We start from the raw sequence: 9,090 nt of genomic DNA on the forward strand, positions 1-9,090 counted from the left end.
TGAATGTAGTCGTACTGCTTTTTTCGAACGAGTTGCCGAAGATTTCCCAGAGATTTCTGCTTGGGTTAAGTGGTGCTACTCACAACCTGCTGAGCTTCGTTTTGGTTCTAGACGTATCATGGCCTCATCTGGTGTACAACAAGGTGATCCTTTTGGCCCTTTGCTTTTTTCTTTAGTTCTGTTACAGTTCATTGATTTTGTCAAGCTTCATGATTTAGTCAAGTTACATCTGTGGTATTTAGATGATGGGACATTTATTGGTTCGAAATCTTCCTTACTGAAGCTTTTAGATTCTTTCTCAATTCATGGTCCCCGATTTGGTCTCCATTTAAATCTGTCCAAGTGCGAACTTTTCTGGCCTTCTGGAGACTCTTTCTCTGAATTTCCCACCAGTATCAACCGAGCTGGTGAAGGTTTGGAGCTTTTGGGATCTCCTATTTGGGGAACTGACAACTTTTTCGATCAGTTCTTGTTCTCTCGTTTAGCCAAGGTTACAGCTGCTCAAGACAGCATTGCAATTTTAGAAGACCCTCAAGTCGAGCTTCATTTACTACGCAGCTGCCTTGGAAGCTGCAAGATCATTCATATTTTGCGCACAGTGCCATTCTGTATATTGCACTCCTTTTTAGAACAGTTTGATTCTAATCTTAAATCCTGCCTGAGTCGCATAATACAATGTAGTCTTCCTAATGATTCTTGGTGCCAAGCCACTGTACCATTTCGCTTGGGGGGTCTGGGCTTACGCTCATCCTTTTCTTCCGCTGCTGCGGCCTTTTTGGGTTCATGTAATAGTGTTCGTCTCCTGGCTTCTCATCTTCTATCCCACGACTTTCATGATCTAGTGTTTCCAAATGAAGAACATGCTGTTGCTACCTTCGAAAAGTTTACATCCGATATCTTTATTCCCTCTGCTACCCAGCAGGACTTGCAGGCTCTGTTAGATCAAAATCAGTATGACCAACTATTTGCTTCTTTCAACATCCGAAACCGTGCTCGACTTACTGCTCTCTCTCACTCATCTGGTACTAGCAGTGGATGGCTCAAAGCTATTCCTCAAGTCTCCCTTGCTCTGGCTATTCCTGGTCCTGAGTTTGTTGTTGGCCTTCGTTTGTGGCTCGGAATCCCTCTATTTCCACTTTCCCCATTATGTGTGTGTCTTACTTCCATTAACCAATTTGGCGACCATCTTCTAGAATGTTCTCATGGTCCTATGAGAATTCGTCGCTATGATGCTCTAGTTGACATTGTTTGTCATGCTTTGTCCCAGAGTCACTCAGGAGTTTTGAAGGAACAACGTGTTTCTTATGAAGATAATTCTCGCCCAGGTGATGTGTACCACCCTGACTTTCCGCATGGTCATCCAGCTTATTTTGATGTGTCTGTTCGTAGCACTACCCAGCCTTCTCACATATCTTTTTCTTCTTCTTGTGCTGGGGTAGCTGCTGCAGCAGGTGAGTTAGCCAAGGACCAGAGACATCAAGATGCTGTAGAGGATGCAGGGTGTGACTTTGTCCCACTTGTAGAAACTTTTGGTTTTTGGTCACCATTTGCGCTTCAGACCCTTTGTACCATCGCTGAACGCACCACAGCCAGAAGTGGTGCATCAACCAAACAGGCTCATAAAACATTTGTTACAACAACTTTCAGTTTCTTTATGGACGAACAATGCCCGTATGATTTTACGGTACTGGGCTTTGCAGTGTGAGGACTCTGATTTTCCTTTCCCCAAACCCCCGTTGTAATTAATTGTGTTTGTAGCTTAGTTGTAGAATAATTTGTATTGTAAAAAAAAAAAAAAAAAAAAAAGTTTCTTCAAATTTGGAATGTAGACTACCCTACCTAGCCGGCACGTTTGTAGCAACTTCGGTTTCAATCGGATTAGGAGTCACGGAGTTACAAAGGTGTGAAAATCACGTTTACTTTCTTCCTGTGGGTATGCTCACGGTGTGGCGCGCCGGCTTCTTGGGCCGCACGGCACACTACCGTGTGTCTTGATATACGGTATCACTCTTTTCACCCTATTTCATAACCCTACAGAACTTAGACAAAAAACGGTGAACCAAAAAGGCGAAAAAAGTGCAATATTGAAGGGGAATCGAACCCAGGATCCCAGTGTGATGGTCCAGTGTTCTAACGATTATGCTACCGCTGCTAGCTCCCTTGATTCCCTTCTTTTGTATCTTATAAATGTGACTAACGAAATAAGCTGTATACAGTAAGAAGAACCTAACCCTAAAGGTGAAGAAGAAACCATAGCTGAACTCTAACCCTAAACCTAACGCTAACACTACTAGACGCTTCCCCTAAAGTCTACTACTCGCGGCAACTACTGGACGCATCCCCTAAAGTCGACTACTCGCGGCAACTAATAGATGCGTACCCTAAAGTCGAAGAGAGAGAGCAACAACTACAGTAGGAAGTCTGGATGCTTTTGAGCTTAATATTACGTAAGGGTTATGAAAGGTGGTGAAAAGAGTAAAACCCTCTTGATATACGCACGTAACTAGCTACATGTACGTAAGTAACGTTGCCACTTACCAGTTCCACTGAGACCACTTCGTGGGGTACTACACAATGACGGGTCTTAGCTAGTATGGTAGATCTAGTAGACTAGGCTGTAGCTAGCAACAGTAGTAGCTACGCACGTCAGACTGGATCTGAAGTACAGAAAAAGTGGTTTTTATAGCAGTGATCCTCCGCGTGCACGTGCACGTGCACACCCGTGTCATCGTTTAGTCTGGAGCCGAGGTGCCCTCCATTTTCTCTCTATCTCGCTTATGTCTCTTTATGCATGCATATAAGCTCTTGCTGCAAATGCTGCTAGCTAATTAGAGCTAGTCAACAGCTTGCAACTTGTCGATCCAATAACCGACTGTATGCGGGATCATTGTCTGGCCCTATAGCTAGTGGTAGCTAGTCACGTGCAATCCAAAATTCCCTTTCCTAACGATTAAGGACACAGGGAACAACTCTGCAATGCGCTTCAACACTAGTGTGGACTCCTGATAATTAATTCTAAAGTATCATTGTTTGTTGTGTAGCTATACAGTGTGGTTACAATTTTCACATAGCATATTTAGGTGCCAAAATTTAAGCTATAGTATACCTTGTTAACAAGTTAGATTGTGGGCTTCCAGGTAGCTACATGCAATTGAAAAGGCTATAAGATCCCTTTTTGCATGTCTGGTCACATTTGTTTTATCATAATAGCTAATTTTCACATCTTGAAGTCTATAGATAACTAATTTAAACTTCACTAATAGTTTTGACAGTAGAAACATAAGAGCCAAATAGAAACTGGCATCATAAGAGATTGTTTTACACTATCCTCTGACAATTACAGCTTCACTTTACAACTACTAAGGTACAACAGCTATAAATGTATCAATTATATAAATTAGTTAGCTAGACTTCAAGATGTGAAGTCTATTAGAGATACATAATTGTAGCAATGCAGTTTAACCACATGAGAAGCAAGGGTCATGCTATAGTAATTAATATGAGCAATATAGACCTATTGGAAATGTAGCGAAGTGTACATGGAATCTAGGGATTAATAAACGGCCAAACAAAACTAAGCACGTAATTTACCTGACAGTCATAGCTGCTGGAAATTTTTCATGATGTTCTTATAGCTAATGCTAAGAAGCTTACTTATGGATAATATTACAGAGTTATTTACTGTAGGAGCATTGCCTATTATAATGTCCAAGTGTTAGCTACTGTTTGTAGTGCATATAAACAGATTTTGGTAGCTAATCACAATAAAATGAGACAGCGCTTTTGAAAACCTAATCTTCAGTATTTTAGAATGCATACACCACTTTAAAGATTTTGAACACTATTATAGCTAGGTTTCCAAGAGTATATAGTGGGTATATGAACAGGGTCACCCAGAGAAATTAAGGCACCCAGGGCAAAGAGTTAAATTGGGGCCGCAGGGGAAAGGAGGGTTCACTCTGAATTCCGACTTCAGCCTAGCTGTAAGTCACAGACAAAAAAGTAAATACATGCCAACAATGACAATAGCTGCCCCTCACCAACTATCTCCTTATTTATAACTACATACATAGCTTGCTACACTGCTCCACTGAAGAATACAGTGACTGCTGTATTAGAGTATCTAGACATTGACTGGTCTATAAGAGTGTATCAATCTTTTAAACAGGTATTCAATGGCCCTTGATGGGGCCTCTTTCAAGCTGGGGCACAGGGAAAAATGCCGTAGGTCATCCTGTATATGAATATGATATTTTTTCCAAGGATGCATCAGTACAGTAAGGCTAGGAATTACATTCTATCATCAACCTAGGAAGCTCTCAAGGCTATATACCAATCTCATGTTTAGATATAGCATATCTAGTTGGTGGGAAATACCAAGGCATGTAACCATCAACCCATACATGTGTTTATAGCATTATCATGGTCTAATGTATTTCCAGATTCTTGTCTATGAATGTGTTAATAAATTAGATCAATCACTTATACAGCCATGAACACTTATACAGCCATGAACACCTATACAGCCAACTGTAGAAAGAAAAGTTGTTCTTGCTACAGCCTACAGACTACAAAATTCAACTCTTTGTTCACGGTTATGAGTAACAAAGTTCACTGATATAAGTATAGCTATATGTATTGTATTCAACTTTTGCTGTGCAACTGTGAAAGCACATGTAGTCATGTACAAAGTCATAATATTGATCATGCATCTTTATAATTATTGTCAGACTAAAGTGTTGACAAGAACATTAACCAAATCATGTAGTCATAAAGTGTAACATGGATTCCAAGGGTGTATGGATACTTGATCATTTAAGTGGTCTTGTTGGGAAGTAATGTCTTAGCTATGTTTGAGATCTATACTATACACTACCAGAGAACAATACGATGAAATAGCTATTTATGGCTCTTCCATTGAAAGTGAAATGATCCACCATGAATGTGCCATGAAACTCATTTCATTTATATTTCATAGCAATTTCCATGGCAATTTCCATGCCATGAATATCCATAAATTTTATGGAAGTGACAGATCATTTCATGGCACAAAAACTTCAGATATAGTACCCATGAATTGTTAAATTTTCATATGTATAGCAAGGTATTTCACAGGCAGTGTCTATGAAAGCTACATGAAATTTCTTTAGTATGTCAATTGCATATCATGACATTCTCATAGCCTGCTACAATGTAGCTACTTGACAAATTCACTATTGTAGCAAAGTTTTTGTAAAGAGGGTCTTTAAAGGAGTAACCACATTGCTAGCTTTCACTATTAAGCTTTTCTGTTACCACTTCCATTTTCACTGTTTTATAATTGGCTCATGCATAGTCAACCTCATGAATATTCTTGTTACCATCTCTTTCATGGTTTTAATTTGCAAGCATTAACCAAAAAGGCATGTTTTATACAGAGAGTGTCATTATCAATTAAACACAATTGATAACAACTAAAAGTCCACATCTACATGTAACACTAAAATATACGATTAATTTGTTTATGTACAGTCTGAAAGTGCCAAAAAGAGGAATACAGAATAAGAAGATGACCTTGTTTTCAAGCATACGTACATCAGGGCATGTAAGCACATAAAATTTGCCTACCTTTTCAAGTTTCCAACACTCATAACTTTTTGTGTGAAAGTCTAAGTAATGGCATTCATGAGTGTGATGAATCCTGTATTAGTATACATAGTTAACATTACATAATTAAGATTCACATTGTGCTGTAGGGTTTATGATCCACACACTGGTTTCATATTGAAAGTGGATACATGCAGGGAAAGATAAATTGAATACATCACAGATGAGAATGTAAGATGTTTAGCACATCACTCTTATGTTATTTGATCTAGGCTTAAGGCTATCTACACTATGGCCACATTATTTCTAGCATACGTAATAGGAAGGCAAAAGCATCTGGCACAATGTTAGCTATTCTACAAAAGACAGAATTTCAGCAGAAGGCTGAACTTCCTCTATGAATAAAACAGCACCTGCACACATATGATACAATAAAATAATGTCTCTCTTGAATTCTGCATTCAGTGTGTAAATTTAATTGAGTGAAATCATATGTAAATTAGTTTAAACTACTAAGGTTACTAATTTTTCTTCACATTCCTTTTTTTACTTTCTTGTTTGCTATATACTTATCAATTCCTACATGTCTACTCCATGATTATTATCAATGAATGCATTACACATAACATGCTTCTATTATACGTTATAGTAAAAGTTGCAACAGAAGATAACATTTGCATAGACCATTATACTTATTGCACTTTATATGCCTCTCATCCTCTATCATCAGAAATCCCTTGTCTTTGGTTCGGGTTTATCAACAATAAATTTCCTTGAATTTGGATTCGGAGTGTATATACAGTAAGTGCAATACACCTCGACGTCATGGTTTATACAATGCATAACAATAGCACAAGGCTCCATGCAAGCCCTTACACAGGCATGCTGAATTGCTACATTTACCAAATTTAGTTTGTAAACAATGGTTTTGCCAAATTGAAATCTTTCCAATTTTGGAAAGTTTTTGCCAGTTTAGATATGGGGAAGGTAGATACCATCACTTAGACTCTATTTAGGCTGTTTTGGGTGGGTAATAAATCTCATATACTCCACCTTGTTTTCTAATATACTCCACGCCTTCAAGCACAATATGACATATGCTCAAAATCGGGTTTGTCCAATCGCTATGCGCTGTTCACGTGCAGTGATTTAACGAGCGCGATTATTTAGTCACGTGAGGACGCATAGTTGCCATGGCGCTAGTATTATCGTAAGAAAAACAACCGATCCTACAGCAGAAACAGCCGTGGATGAGGTAAGTAATCTGAGTATAATGTGAAATAGAGTCTAAAGCAGTTAGACCCTCAGGCCCTTAGTAGCGCCCTCGCTTCGCTCGTACGCTACAACCCGGGCCTTCAGGTTTATAAATTTCATAGACTCCACATTGTGCTCGTATAACTATTATTTATAAACATCTTGCTCATTCACTCAGTGAGAAGTGGAGTTCCCCATACTCTGTGGTTATGGGCAGGCTTTGCTGTAGTTTGGACTTGGAGTTCTCCTTGCTGCATGCACTCTTCAGTAATGTGGCAGGGGATCATGTTCTAGATCCAAGCATCCCTGTGTGCCTCCAGCTGTTGCCCATTACCTAAAATACATGGTCAAGGGACATATGAAGAGACACTTTGAGAATACACTACAATCATATGGGATAAAAACTTTAATGTGACACTCCTGACAAGTATAGAGATCTTTTGTTTTACTATAGGGTAAAAGTTGTCTACTACATAGTAATTTTTGATGCATTGTAATAAAACTTACTTAATGTCACTGCTGTCATTTGGTTTTTCTCAATTTTATAGATTTTGCTTTTCCTATGTATTTTAAATTGGCACGACCTCATGATTGCGTCCTACACTGATTAAAGTAAGCTAGCAGGTTTCTATACATATTAACCAAAGGAGAGCCATTTCAGCAGTGTATAACAGTAATAATTTGTTTGAATTTGTAATGTTATTAATTAATATTTTCTTCGCTATTAAATAAAAATTTTATGGTCAATAAAAATGACATTAAAAATTCCACTCATTGAATTATTGGGACTCAAATCAGGTAACACAGGGCAGGGCAGTGTTTGCATTCAATTTAATCACTTCACACACACAGGCCTGCCAACCTAGGAAACAGAAAACCTTGAGACTTGGTCTCGACATTCAGAATGGACTGCTGTATCTGCACATTATTATAGGCGGACACAGCAAGTTGCAACAGCCCCCATGCCCATCCTGTTTATACACTAATTAAAATTATTATCTTACTGCTCTACTAGGGAGTATATAGTGCTCTTGTTCTGTAACCAGGTAAATGAATCATTAAGCTCTGAGAATTGATATTTCAAATTATGTAGCTTAATTCCATGAAAATAGATCGATTCAGCACCCAATTTTACAGATTTGGTGTAGCTTATTATTGCATTAGCATGTTATTGTCAATTAAAAAAACAAGTTCACATGAATGCATGTATACTACAGAAATGAATTAATTTATTTAAAGTAGTATACCTATCAGGATTTACGAGCCTCCTTTCTCTATACACTTAATACTATAAGTCAGTGCTGTACAATGGAAAAGTTCATGAGTCAACTTTGCTATCATAGCTACTAATGTACAATATGTATAAATGTATCCTTAAGGGAAATGCAAAAGCAAGATAGAATAGTTAGCCAACATGAACAGGGGTGGATCCAGGACCTGGCAAGGGGAGGGGCACAAACAGGCAAGTTCATAGGTGGTTACTTTGAGGGAGGACCAGATCCTCTTGTTAGTTGCTGCATTTTTGAAGTAGCAAATAATACACCTCTTAGTAGTACAGTGTATTTCACTGTTGTTTTTTACCATTTTGGCCTTTGCAGATGGCTGTGAAGTCTTTAGCGCTGTTTAAAAGGCTCTGAATGTCTTAAACAACAGCAACCCAATAACTATTTTTAGAGGTACTTAGTATGCACGAAGGTGCTGGGTGACAATTTCATAGCTGGTTTACTCACAATGCAAATATATGACATATTGTTAGGGAAATACACTGCATACATAAAATTATTCAACATTGTCAAAGTTTGACTATACGGTGTATGTGTGCTCTTAACATGTATATCAGATGAATTTAAGACTGTAAAATTCCTAACAGTAGTTTCACAATTCACACGGACATTCAAATTGAATAATGATGGACAAAATTGTTACTATACAGGTTCACATCCTTTTAACATTGTGATAGTTCTCTGACACTTTATAATATTGCGGTACTTATAGTTTGTAAAAAAATACTGTACATTAATCTGCAAAACAGTAAATTAGCTAGTTTATACACAAAATTACTTGTGTTATATTGTGTAACTAACCTAATAGCTACTTAACCTACTTTTGATGAAACAACAATATTCATGTGACCTGATTTGGAAAGCTTACCATAATATTTATGCTAACTTTTCCTTAATCTTACCAGGCCTCCTTTCTGGAGATGAAATGCAAACCCCACACATTGCCCTAGAGTCACTGGAGGTGACT

This window comes from Dysidea avara, chromosome 2, assembly GCF_963678975.1.
Source record: "Dysidea avara chromosome 2, odDysAvar1.4, whole genome shotgun sequence".
In the NCBI taxonomy this organism is placed as follows: Eukaryota; Metazoa; Porifera; class Demospongiae; order Dictyoceratida; family Dysideidae; genus Dysidea; species Dysidea avara.